Source organism: Calonectris borealis, chromosome 3 (genome assembly GCF_964195595.1).
Source record: "Calonectris borealis chromosome 3, bCalBor7.hap1.2, whole genome shotgun sequence".
Lineage (NCBI taxonomy): Eukaryota > Metazoa > Chordata > Aves > Procellariiformes > Procellariidae > Calonectris > Calonectris borealis.
Window position 1 is genome coordinate 108956732 of NC_134314.1, and position 14467 is coordinate 108971198.

The following is a 14467-nucleotide window of genomic DNA, read 5'->3' on the forward strand; positions in this document are numbered from 1 at the left end:
CAACGGCTGCTAAATATTTGATTATCTCAAATGAACATCTCCGAGCAGCTGGGTCTGGCACTGTGCTGGGCTCAGAAATGCAAATCATTCACTATGAAAATATTGTTATCAGCTTCTCAGGAATGGCTGTGTTAAAAGCTGTGAACATCACTCTCAGCCCTAGTGTTATTGTACCAGCCCAGAGCTCCTGTACCTGGGGGAGAGGAGAGTGGGCTGCCTGGAGGGAAAGGCTATGTGTATCTCTGGGAGGGTGACCAGGTTAATGGAAGAATTAAATTCCCCAAGGTTTGGCAATTGAATTGCATTTGTGAGTAGTAACAGGATTTACCTTTTCCCAGAACATGACAGTTCTGTTCCTCTTTTTACTGTCTTCATTTTGCATTCATGAGTTGTACTAGCTGGAACAGACCAGGACCAGAGAGAAGAAAGTGTTTAAGTTCTTTTACTTTAAATTACAGGCTTTCTCTTTGTGTCTGCCTTTCCTTAAAGGACAGATACAAGCTGTTTGGTTAGAAGCTGATCTTACGCTGTAAAACCACCCGTGGAGGCACTGTTACAGTGTAGTGCACTCCCAACTCTGCTAGCAACACGAAGGAAAACAAATTTGATTTGTGCTTATGTTTCTACATTGCTCTGGCTGATATAATCTAGACTAAAGAGTATATATAAATATTTTTGTTTTCCCCTTACAATTCTCTTGATCACAGTCATTTTATAGAAATTGATTTTTATTATTTTTGGAAGCCTGTTGAAAAATATCTTTGTCCCAGGAACTACAGTGGATCTGCCAGTGTTGCCCATTTTGGTGACCACTCAACCTCATCTACCAGCAAGCTGCTTTTTTGTGGCTGCTTATTGGTTTTCCTGAAGTTTAGGAGCCCAGGGTGACCCTACGTGTGACAGACAGCAGATCTTCTCAGTAACTCTTCAGATGTTCAGGATACATTAAAGTCAAGGCTCACATCAACCATTTGTGCATGTACAGTAAATGGGGTTTGGACCTACTGGCATTGGCAGATCTGGGACAACAAAGTATATAATGGCACCACAGGATTCATTGAAAGAAAATTCTCGGAAGTCATTTAAATCTGTTCTTTTTCATTACTACTTGTTTATTCAAATGTCGTATGTCTGTGGAGAAAAATAAGCCAACTCAAGATTTTATGTTTCTACTTTTCAGTTAAGCAAGAGAGCACTTCGAATCCACTTCTGCAAGACCTCCACCACAGTCTCCTCTGGATTGAATAGTTTCAGTTTTTCTAAGAACTAATGAAAGCTCCAAAAACGGAGAGAGAGGAAAAAAAAAAGAGAAAGGTAATTTTCCAAGTAGAAACCTGTATGCAGTTTCCGAGAAGAAACTTGTATGCAATTTGGGTCAATGCCCGAAAATAACCACAATTTTCTTTTTCCTTCAAGAGGTCTCCTTTAAAGGATGGTCTAATCTTGCCTGGCACCCAAGAGCAAACAGTGCTGTGTGCTTCACCTCCTGTTGGACAGCTCTGAAAGACGGCAGTACAGTTGCAATTTTGCAAACGACTTGCGGTCCCTTCTGGGACCTCTCTACAGCGGGGTGGATAATAGTTGTCTTTGCTTTGAAGTTAACACCGTTCATTGCGCTGCTGCCTTGCATTTGTGTAGTAATTTATGGTGACATTCACACTGACTTCTCTAAATTATTACACGAGGTGCAGAATAACAGTTAATCGGACGTAGGGTCTGGCCATATCTTTTAAGCCATGTCAGGAAACACTGCTGAAAACAGGTTTATTGAATGCTGGAGTGACTCCCAAGGAAACATACACGTGCTAAAGTCCATTTTCACGAAATAGTCCCATTTTGACAGACAGCAAACATCCTGTAGCATGGACGCAGTTATACCAGCTACAGGTGATCATAAAAGAACAGTTCAGTCTAATAAAATAAGTGATACCAGTTTGGTATATCTTATGCTGACAGGATTGCATCTGCAGCAGCGTAACTCTGTAAACAATCACGCGTTTTACAGGCACATGAGCTGAGAGAAGTAATACAGCACTGTTATCAAGAAGTCTTTGCTAAACAAGATATGGCTGGGAATTTGAGCACTTCCCGAATTTAACCAACTCTTCTAATAAAGTGATTTTACAGAAAAGAGAACATGGAAATTGATGCAATTAACAATTGCATTTTTGGCTCTCTGCCCAGGAAAAACTGTGAATCAACAGCCAGATGAATGATTTCCATCCATGTAAATTCAGAGCATCTATGGATGCTCTTCTAAAACACCTCCAGAAGGGAGTGGTACCTCAGCGTCAGGGTCTGACCCCAACTAGCACGTGTCCCCGAAGGGGACAGAGATGGCACACCCCTGCCCCTGAGCTCTCCTGATGTTCCAGACATATCCTCCTCTGTGCTCTGCTACATACCAGCTTCTCCTCTCCTGTGGCCATTCCTTTTGGCTTTATTTTCAAATGAACTATACCTGCCTTTGGGCCTCCAAGCTGCCCAATGGCACAGGAAGTGATAGGCAGAGAGGTGATTTCTTTGCAAAACTGTTTGGTGACCCTCTTGCCTGTCTCTTGGGAAGAGCAAGGCTATGCATGCAATGAGTGGCACTGTTCATTTCGCTCCTTCCATTCAGTAAACAGAAGGATAACATACCTTTCAAAAACATGCATTAAACTTGTCCCTCTTCATCTAATTATCAGATGCACTCTTTTTTTAAGGGAAAGCGTGCAGCCGGTTCCCATCTGCTCAGCTGTGGCTCACTTTTTTATGCTGTTGTTTGGGGGTTTTTTGTGCTGCTTTGGGTTAAATTGAGAATGAGGTTTCATGAAATGGCTGCTGTCAGAAGGAGCTGCCCTGGTCTGCTCCTAGCCACACACCACGCACTCCCATCAGCATCCTTGTTGCCAGCTCTTACTCCCGTTGGACCTCTCAGCAACGCCCTTCACCTTATCAAGCAGGCAGAAAACTATTCGCTTCCTAGGTGCTGGGTTAGTTCTCTGCTGGCTTAGAGAGCTGGCCTGGTTCACCGAGGGGTCAGGAAAGCACTGGCAGCAGCAGGACCGGGAACAGGGAAGGGAGGATGGGAGCAGGTTGTCCTTTTGGGGGCAGCTTGCAGTTAGAGCCATAAGCTAATGCCAAATAGCGGTGGTTGCACTCCACCACAGCTTCCAGCTGCGTTCTCCTGCCCTTTCCCTTGCACTGAGTCTAGCGATGGAGTGGCTTCAGGGTGAGTTGATTCAGCTGGCTGATCTGGCTGAAAACTACTCATTTTTATGGCACGGTTAGTTTGCCGCTGTTATCAGCCAGATGAACAGATGTGCCCTGTGGCCGCACAGCCACTAGATGCAATATAAGGAAAGCAACGCGAACAGGAAACACAGACAGCAACTAGCTTGTAGATCAGATCAGCTGTAACACCAAACTGCACCCTATGAAGTAGCTACACCAATCCAGCTACCCTGCTGTTACTGGAATACTCAGATCACTAGATAGTTTGCTTCCCTACCTGTGCTTTTCTGCTCTAATGAACATATTTTCAGTGCAGGAAGTGTATTTTTAACTCCCTTATTCAGTGCGAGTAGAATTGCAGTCCAGCAGGCAATTTCAACCTCTTCTGATTTATGGACTGCTAGTGGAGAGGCAGATCCTGCACAGCGGGACTAAATCTATTGACTTCCATTCCTTTGTGGCTTTTGTGTACCTTGGAAGTTGTTCGCAGTGGCAACAACCGTAGACTGAAATCTACTGCACAGCAGAACTGCTGAGAATCACACAGGTCCCATCAGACTGGCGATAGTGTTTTGACATCATTTTCTTCTCTCATTTTTTTTCCTTTCTCATCAAGGATAATAAAATCAGAGCAGATTATGGCATCTGAGGCTGGTGAACAAAGATGGAAACTTTGAGCTAAAACCTCCTCGCTCTGGTTTCCTAATGGACAGCACAGGACAAATTACTGAGACGGGACTTCCCATTCTCTTTATCTGTGAGTAGGCTGTCCTCAAAGGAGATAAGCAGTAACATCCTTTCTTACAAAGGTAATGCAAGATCCTTTGTTGCAAAGCAGAGTCACAAATCTAAGTTTGTGTATGGGCTGCACTAGTAACCGTGCCTTTTCTTGGCCTGCAGATGTTCCTCTTGGAGAGACTGTGGCTCCTCGCCCCATCAGAAGGCTGTGTTTTGGTACGATGGGGTTTTAGTGGCAATACTGGCTCGTAGTGAAATGCAGCCTCCTTCTTTTTATCCCACCCTCTCTCTCTCCGTTTTTAAACTGGCTTTATTCCCAGATCTGGTTCACAGCTCAGCCCCATAAACAGTTGAGTCAGTACAATTGTCAGGGTGAAGGGCTGCAAGGAGAGGAGTGTGAATGAGGGAGCTGGCAAAGGGAGTGGCAGGCAGGATCTCTTTAAGCTGCCAAACCCTCATTTTTCATCAAGCCAGAGTTCAAGACTGGCACATTTAGTACATCCATAACCTGACCCAGCCCCTTTGGCTTCAAATGTCTACAGTTTATTTACACACCTTCTGGTCCATATCTTGCTGATGCTTGAGAGGAATTGCTGCTGAACAGGTCATATGTTTTTCCTTTTAAATACAGGGAGACGTGAATCCTCCTCCTTTCACATGCTTTGCTGCAAGATAATGAAATCTTTGAATGAGGAGGGGAATGACATATTAACATATAATTTAAAGTAGCCATGGAGTCATCCACGGCGGACCTCATCATGTATCTCGTGTAAAACAGGGTCCGGGATGGCTGGCATATGAGGGAGTTTCATCAGGGAAAAACAGGGCAAGAGTTCTCAAAGGAAAAGCTTAACCAAGGTGATTACATCTTACCAGCCACATTTCTGAACCGTATTCCCAGGAGAGAAGTATCTGAATGCCTGATTCAGTGGTGATGCACTCCTACACACCAGTCCTAAAATAGCAGAGGTCAACAACACTCAAAATGTCAGCACTAGGCCCCTGAGATAAAACGCTATCATGATGAAAGGAGCAATTCTCTTGCTGCCTTCCGTCTGCAGAATCTGTGTAAGCTGGCCTCCACTTAAGGAGCCTTACCTGCGTTACAAGCTGGGTCTTTTGCAGACATAGTTATGCTGATAAAAGCCCTTGTTTAGATGTAGCTATACAGACACAGGCAGGAAGAGTGCATCTTTAACCTCACTGAGATACAGCAAAAAAAATACCTCTAGTAGACAAGCCCTTAGGCTCAAAAATACGTGAATGTAATATCTCCTTCTGTGTGTTGCTTTTGTTTCAGGCCTCCATAGAGTGCCTATCATTGTAATCGTTGAGTAGCCTTTATATAACAGCAAAACAGTATTTTCCAGTTAGAGAACAGGCTCTGATACTCGCAACAACAACTGACATTTCTTTCCAGATCAAAACCTGGGGAAGGAAATTCCTTGCCAGATGGAGTCCCAAACATCACTAGTAGCGTGCCCAGCACTTCCCAGTAACCTGTTAGCGTGACAGACAGCTGGTTCTTGCTAATCCTCTCTATTCAAAAAGAGGGCAGTAGCAATCTTTGCTGGTTGAACCTTATCGCCGTGGTGCGAAATGCCACATTCAGGTCAGTGGGTATTCGTTCTGACCCCCTCACGACGTTTTGTGTGTAAAATGTAATTATCTCACTGTTGGTCACTTCAGCAGAATAATCCAGTCCCCAGGCTTTAGTGGTCATGTCAGGAAGGGGCTGGTCCTGATTAGCACTCCAAAATCCCACAAAAATAAGTAAGAGTATCCAATATGACTGGTTTGATGAAAATAATACTTATTTAGAGGCAAGTAATTTAATGCACTACAAAAATATCTAATAATTTTGATCTTTTTAACAGTCACCTAGGAGTCAGGAGAAAAATCCTTCAGGAGGACTGGAAAGTCTTGAAGATCCAAAGAAAAGTTCTCTAACCACAAGTGAAAGAAACGAGGTGTCAGCTTTAGCATCATATTCATTGTAAAAGGATCCAGGTTTCCAATTAATTTTCTTTTTTGAGAGAACTTCTTTTCCTCAACTTGTAAAATATATTAGAGGGAAAACATCTGTTTTGAAAGAAAAGTTCTTTTTTTTTCCCCAGTAACACATTGCAAGATCTTGCCTTCTAATGCCTTGCAGGAGTTAGGTGGTTGATTCCTTCTGACACCCTAAAGCTCCAAGACTCTACAAAGAGGTAGTGAAAGGATTAAATAAATTACTTGGTCACTGTGGAAAATCATAGCCAGGGAGTCAGAACACCAGGAGCCTGAGGTTTCTATGGCTATTGTGTGAGACAGACAGCTTCATCTTGTCACCCATGTAGGATTGCAGTACTATTTTCTTTTCTTCTTTGAACAAACGGGCTCATGGCCAATGATTTACCCGTCTCACTTCTAGAAGTGTAGAAGCCACTTAGTTGTCGCAAAGCCTTGGACAAAGGTAGACAAAAGCTTTGCAAAAAAGTCTCAGCCGCCCCTATTTAGAATGGAGGCTGCTCAATATCTAAAGAACTGAGCTCTTAGTTATCAAGGGATATAGTAAAATCTTAAATAATCTGCAGACTATTAGAGGACAAATAAAGGCTCTGGCTGGGAAGTTATTGAATGTTCAAAGATTTCCAGTATCCTGTTTCCTAGGTGCCATTAAAACCCCACAACCTTAAATTCCGCAGCAACTCAGCTCCCCCTGTGATACCATTATCTATACATGGCTGGACACAAAAAATGTGCCGCTTCTTACCTAACAGCATATTGCTACATGCTGTAGCATGTAAATTCATCTCTGTCTGTTGACACAAGTCACCCTTCTTCAGCGTCACTTTATTTAAACAACCATACGGTGTGTGTTTGCATATTTGTACGCGGAAGAAACTAGCTCCCCCAGTCAGCTCCTCATCCTGCTAACGCTGCTCCTGCCTGCAGCACAGCCAACAGCTGAGCGCCCTGGCAAAGCGGGGGAGCCCGAGGGGTTTCCAGAGAGCCGGCAGGGAAGGATGGGCCTGCACCCGCAGCACCGTGCCTGGACACCAAAGCTGCTCCCTGGCTCCCTCCCAAGCTTCCAATGTGACTGGAGGCCGCTTGCTTTCCTTTCTGGGTGCCTCCGATGTCCTCATGGATGAAACATCCCTGCTTGGGAGCTGGGTGCAGCCAGCGCTCAGAGACACGGCCAAGCCCGTCCCGCGGTGTGCGCGTTTCCATCCCAGTGGCTTTGTCTGATGCCAAATTGTTCCTCACATTGCCTAACTGTCCTGTCACCTTTGGTAACAGCCGTGTTTGGCAGCCGACCATTTCCTCGCAGACTGGTGAGCTCATCGCCCCTCCAAACCTGTGTCAGGGAAGTTTACACGTCACTTAGGAACAGGCTGTTCTTCACCACGCTACAAAGGCCCTATCTGCACTACAAAACAAACAAAATTAACCTGCCTACAACGCTGAGGTCTCTTTGCATGGCTGAGTTTTGTCGAGAACGCAGAAGGGACCTGGAGCTTGGGCTGATCCGCTTGGCTCTGCCAGGCAGGAAGGTGCTGTCCCTCAGCCTGGCTGGTCCCCACGACAGACCCAGCCAAGTCAGGGCTCGGCCCAGCAGGACTTCAAGCAACCACAAGAGCAAACCAGGCACTCGTGTGATTTTTTCCAAAACTTTTCCCTGTCCTTTTTATGTAGTGGTGCTTCCTGGACTCATATTGTTCAAGCCATCTCATTTAGTTGGAGAAAATTGAATTGGATGGTGATAGCGTCAGCTTACCAGACAGCAGGCCCAGTGACTAAAGGAAAGGGAAGGGCAGGGGGAAAGCAGAGCCAGGCTCCCCTTCTTGCTCTGCTACTCGCTGGCTTTCGCATAACTGTGGGCAGGTCGCTCAACCTTCCCATGTTTTAGTAAAACAGAGACACATCGCTGGAAAATGTATCAAGGTCCTCAACAAAGAATTCCACAGAGTGACATGTGGGGTTTACTCCTAAATGTTCATTGTTCAGCTTTTAGAAAAGAATCAGCTTTATTACACCATTCACAGTTTCAGTGCTGTCCTTAACAAAGACCCAGCTGAGACCCCATCTCCAGTACTGTGATGGTGTGTAGTCCTAGCACAATTCCACAGTCATTCACTTCTCTCTGTTCACTTTAGATTAATAAATCACGTTTTCTTAAACAGTCCTGCTTTTACAGGAAATTTTGGCCTAGTTAGTGTGTTTTCAAATATATGTGGCCACATCCAGTTCAGAACAAAACCAGGTTTCATATGTTGGGTAATATATTGCTGGACGTGTCCCATGCAGTACAGACGAGCTCAGTTTATAACTGTATGTGAACAACATACAGCAGAAGTGCCCACAGGAAAGGTTTGCTCCATTGTCACTATGTAGGGATCGCTAATAGCACATAGTCAGGTGCTAGGTAAAAGTCAGGCTACATTGCAAAGCTGGATAAAATTACCTTTCTGTTAACAAACTGTGTAAAATTACCCAGTTTGGCTAACCTTGAATTCCTCCTGGTTTCTGGGGAATTTATGTCCCAAATTCCTTGAACTATATAATAAGATGATTGCTATAATATTTTATTTTGGCTGTGTGGACATGAAATAGGGCGGACTGGTAATACATCAGAGACTGTGTAGAGCAGCAGCTGTTACACTTTCAAAGAGCATTACTGAGCTTTTTATAGTTGGCTGCAGTTGACATCACAGCTAAATAGAGTCTCGCTCTAAAATATATTCCACACAGCCTATGCAACCTTAAAGCCATGCATTGCTGGGAGGAGAGAGGGTCACAGGAAGCAATGCAATGCCAGCACAGAAGTAAAAGCACGGGGATGTGTTTTCTTCTTTTGCCTGCATCCATTAGAAATGCTCTTAAAAGACTTCTTCAGGAAGAGCAGCTGCCTCAGGAGATGAACAACAGGGTGTTGTTCGGGACCCAGCATTCAAATCTGGCTCAGGTCAGCAGTGACCAACAGCTGTAGTGGCCTAGCAAGTAGGTAGCACTCTTACTGCCTCACAGATGACTGTCCAGAACAAAAGAGGCTAAAATCACAGCTGCTGCTTTTACACTCTTAACCACTGGTGCCACCGTGATGCTGCTAGAAGCTGGGTAAAAGCAGCTGTGCAGTAAAAACCATTGGTGAGGAGCATCACACACCCAAGCCCCTTTATGGACCGGACAAGCAACTTCCAGAGCTTTCAGGAGAGTGCTTTCCACCACACTCACTATTAAGAAAATAACAAAGTTGGGTTTGGGGGAAGCTTATCCAGAACTCGAAGGTATTGGGGATAATGATCCCCGAGGGTGACATCTGCTGCAGCACAGACCTCCTGAATGAAACCTTGCTTTAAATCCTCGCAGCCTGCCACACCACTGCCCTGAGGATCTTCTGCAGTAGCACGAGGGGGTTGCAGTTTGGGAACAAGTCCCATAAACCTGAAGATGGGGACTCACCACACTGATTCAGAGCAACTCCTGCCTGTAGTCTGCAATATCTGTAGCTAACCCAAAGGGATTAGGGGCTAAGGGAAGAGTTGGGCCCCTTCACACCGCAATGCTCCATGAACTCACCTGGACTACTATAGCACGTAAAAAACCACATACTTCCACTGCCTGCTACAGAGATATGGGATGAGATACATAATGTGCTTCTTCCCTATGCCTGCCTGGCATTTCTGTCCAGCTAGCAATGATGCCAGCCTGTAGAGCTGAAATCACACATACTAATCAAGTATTTTTCCCCAAAGTATCCAAATTGTTGCCCGGGTTCCTTCCAGGCTCCCTTTTCCCTTTCCATCACCACATCTGTTGTCTGATAACAGACACGATATAGAAGAATAGGAGCAGCTGCTGCGACTTCTTTATGTAACTGATTCTTTTCCACGTGGCATATTCAGAAGACACTTTTGGTTCACTTTCTTTCAAGGGTGCTGCTCAGGGGACTGCCTGTGTGATACAAGACATGCAAACTAGGATACAATAAAATAGTGGAGGCTGAAACGCTGCCAAGTAAAAATCACCAGTGCTGACCGCACGAGCTCTAGCTCCCAAAACTTCTAATCCACCCTGCGTTTGCGTGTGTCTGAATATCTATACTAGTATATTGCTGGACGTACTCCATGTGAATGGCCTAGGTTTCCTGAGGTACTTTTCACCGCTTAACACGCACTGCACCTCCCCTCTGAGTCTGTGACTGAAGACCATTTGGGTTTCAGCTATGGTTTCTTCCAAGATCCTAAAAGACCTCACGGGAAAATATTGATGTCTTACTCTTTCCCTGACCTGCTCTGTTTCATCTTTCAGGGACCCATCGTCCTGGCAAGAAGTCCATTTAACAGGCAAGGCCGGGGACGTCTAGCCTACCTTCACCAGGAAAGGCTGTGAAATGTGAGGAGACGGTGCATCACCACAGTCTGAGGGCCCTCCCTGGGCGTTGGTTAGATGGCGTGCCAAAAATGTTACGGGTAAGAGTTACTGGTACAGTCCCTTTCACAATCTGCCACTGTTTACTGCCTTAAGGGTGTGATGGCATGATTTGACCTTAAAACTGCATGGACACAAGCCTCCTCTATGCTGGGATATGCATCATCCTCGTAGCCAAGTCCATCGGCACGTACCCAGCGCAGCAGCCAGGAATGATCAGCGCTGCCTTTCCCTGTCCAGAATGTCAAATGAATTTCTGCTTAAACATGTGACACCGGCAACCACAGAAGTCCTCTCCAGCCTCACCTCAAGGTTGTTGCTGCCCTCTTTATGCTGTGGTCCTACCTGGCACTACACCAGGGGACCAGCGGAGAGTGTCACACCGTCTCCTCACCAAGGCACACGTAGCCCGCGTACTTGTTGCAGGGCAACTGAGAGCGGTGCCCTCCACAGTCATCAGCGCTGCCCTCTGCTCTTCTGCCTGTAATAAAAACACAGTTCCAACAGCAAAATCTCTGTTTTAACAAGCACTGCTTATTTTCTTCAGGAAGGAGGTGGAAAATAACACTTTGCTATACAGCAACAGCCACACTAGGAGTATTTTGCTAATGCAGTCCACCAATAAATATGTCTAATGGAGGCATTTCCTCACCAAAAAAGTGCCAGCCAAAGCAGGTACATCCCTTGCTTATTTCTGCTGAGCCTACCTAAGGCACTGCTGGCAAAGATATTTTCCACCGCTTTCCCCTTCCTATTCATACCATGCTTAATGGTCAATTCCCAAATTCACCCAGCAAAAAAAATTGCAATTATCTAAACTATGGCTATTCTGCAAGTGCCCCAAAGAGCACTTCATGACTCCTTTTTTTCATGATTCATGATTTCTACATGCCTACATGGAGAAAACCAGCAACCCGGACCCACAGATATAGAGAGGATTTCACAGGAGCGGCTCTCCTTTTCTTGTGGAAAAAAAGTGAGTAACTTGTTCCTACTGCGTGATGTGGTCCACCGTTTCTGCATCTGCTGAAAACACTGGCAAGAGTTTGAGAACTGATCCTGAGAAATGTAGACAGAGAAAAGAGGTCAGGCAGACCTGCAATGACCCGGTTTTCTGCAGCTCTTTGTGCATATGCGTTTTACATGGTCCTAAGTAAAATTCCCATCTGAAACCAGCTTTTCCACTATGGTTAGCCAAAGGAATCTGGTGAAGCTGCATTGCTGCAAGATTATATAAAGGCCTGGAGAGCAGGAAGCAGGCACCAATCCTGCTCTAGAACAGCGATCTTCTAGGAACAACCCTGTGTGTCTCTGCCAGCGTGTTATGCACCTTCCCTTCAGCAACAGGGCCACAGGCAAGTTACAGTGGCACTTGATGTATACGTTTGGACAGCCCAGACTTGGCTATACACTGTTAATGGCAACCTGCTGCTGTGGAAAGCTGAAATGCAAAGACCCGTTTGAGATGAAGGAGGTCAGTGCTCACCCACTTTGTTAGGATGAGGAAAGAGCTCACCATACAGCAGTCTGCTTGTGTGGGCACCTGTGTGGCTCTTCGCATCTCACAGCTAGAAATTATCCTGGTCCCTCAAGCAGGAGCCTGCTCCATGCAGCCAGTGGAAAAATCACCATTTGTCTAAAGAGATGCAAAATCAAGCTCTTCGGGCAGGCAGGATCAGTCTTCAGTCTGTCAGGATTTTCAGTGTCAGCAGGTTCCCTGTTTCTCCTGGACTGCTCTGTACATGCCAGGACTCCTGCTGCCTTATCTGGTAAGAAATACAAAACACAGAGGAAGGACAGTTCAACCAAGAGAGATTAATCAAAGGCAGCTCCTTATCTTCTCACTTCTGCCCTTTGAAGACCTCAACTTTTTCTATCCTGGCAAGATTTGAGAGAAATACAGCCTCTTTGAAATGCTAGAAAACCATGAATGCTGCTATGCTGGCACTGACCAAGACACACATGATGTAAAACACCCAGGTGATGCCGTGATTGACGTGATATTGTGCCCAGTTTTGCCATTTCCAGCCACCATCATAAAGACTTTGTTTACAGTCACGCTTCAGGCATTGACAGTGAGCCTGGAGGTGGTGACAAAAGAGGATAGCAGCGGTGGAACTGCAAATAGAAACCTACACTACAACGCTGCTGCACCCTTTTCTGATCACTCAGCCTTGCAGCAAACTCTCGTCACTCCTTTATACCTTCTCTTACCTCAAAGACCTTAAGAGGTCCTTAAGAGTCTCCCAGATATGAAGATATGACAGCAAGAGAGGAAAAACGTGGTCTCCTAAGGATATGGGGGACAGCTAAGATGGCAGTAGAGAGCTGCTGCGATCACTGCCGCCGGGAGTCACTCTCGATCTGGGATTGCAGTTGTCTCATTCGGAGTAATAAATGTATCTGCTCTTTGGCATGTGTCCAGCGGCACGGAGAAACTTCCAGAGGGCGGGGAAGAAAAGCTGTCAAGGAGAAAATTCTTAAAACCTCCAAGTAAAATGTGTAAGACAAGCTTGGTCACATGCAAAAGGGAGGGGAAAGAATCGAGGTGACTAAAAGATAACGGAGAAAGAGAGAAAAGTACCAATAAAAGGAAAGAGAGGAAGACCTTTAGACAACAAAGGAGAGGATTAGACTAAGGAGGTGACAAGAGTGCGCCTTTGACAAACAGGGCCAAAGTCAAATAAAAAAATAACCCTGCCAGAAATAAAAGCAGAGGAGCTGAGCTTGAATGATGGGGGAAGGAAAACAGCTGTCATATAACATGGGGACAAGAGAACAAGAGGTATTTTGGAGGTCTGGTGCAAGAGCTGCCTGAGCAGGGCAGCCCGGGGGGGCCCGAGGCCCGGGTGGAGGGCAGGGACATGCCCTAGAGAGTGTGTTTGCAGAGAGGCGTGAGGCGACGTGCGGGATCCTATCGGACGGCTTATCTGGGATAGCTGAGGCAGGAGGATGGGATAGTGGGGGAGGAAGACACAGACACTTTTCTATGCAAATGCGTGGAGCTTCTGTGTGAGTCAGACACCAGAAAATTGTGCTGTGGGCTTACAAAAATCAGGATAACCCACAGGAACAATGCCTACTGGATTCGTTGCGTGGTATTTTCTTTCCTTTTCTTTTCTTCAGTGTGATTTTAAATAGCAAAGAAATATGAGTCAATTCATGCCTGGAAGAGAATTATTTCATCAAATGGCATAGTAACCGCTGCACTCCCCAGCTATGATCACCCGAAACTGCTGATTTAATGATCAACTGCAAATCCTCAACTCAGGTGGAACTTCCCACCTTCCATCTACATGTTAAAGCTGAAAATCTTCCAAACTGTACAGAGACCTGAATATCTTTGAAATGAAACACCCCAGAAAGAAATGCTAGAGCAAACCAAAATGGGTTTGTTGCAAATGCCATGATACACGAGAGACCGACAGTCCTTTCTCTCCAAAACTAACCAGAAAAGAAGATGGGAAACATTTAGAATGAATGATAAGACTGAAGCCAGAGCACCGGCCTTGGCACGTGCCTGAGCAGCAGCAGGGAAGCGCAGGGTCAGCTGAAGAAATCTCCAGTCAATACCACTCAGAGAGGGAAGACTTGTGGGGTTTAATAGCACCAGAGCAGCCAGGGGCAGAGAAAGGTAGTGGATCCGTGTTCGTATTGTAACAGGCATCCGACCTTACTGGGAAGTTCTGGTTCTATGTATTGCCTTCTGGTTTTGAACCATTGGAGCAAAATTTGCTTCACATTTGGATCCTTTTCTCAAGAACCATGAGACATAAGTTTTAACAAAAAAAAAGAAGAAAAAAGTGAAATTCTCATAAAAATCTATTAATTTCCGCAGCTCACGCACTCGGTCAGATACCAAACACTGCAAGACAGAAACACAGAATCTTGTGACTGTCATTTGCTAACTCAGGGTAGAAGGAAGACCTTATCATGTGCAGGGGATGATGATAAGGGTTTAGGAGTCTGCCAAGAAAAGGTACAAAACAATGCCTTAACACTGCTTGCTAAGGCCAAGGAGCCTGAAAAAGGAAGAGAGGGGACTGTTCGGAGCTTTTCTTTCTGTTATTCAGTGCTATTAAAAGAGGATGTGGCCTCT

General features: G+C 45.4%; 1 long non-coding RNA gene across 1 annotated transcript; it reads right to left on the reverse strand.

Moving 5' to 3' along the window:
- Window positions 1–469: 469 nt before the first annotated feature.
- LOC142080950 (uncharacterized) lies at window positions 470–13678 on the reverse strand. The gene is made up of 3 exons (XR_012673181.1): window positions 12583–13678; window positions 10675–12134; window positions 470–4619 (listed from the first exon to the last, which is right to left on the reverse strand). It is a non-coding gene; the product is annotated as an uncharacterized LOC142080950 (long non-coding RNA).
- Window positions 13679–14467: the final 789 nt, after the last annotated feature.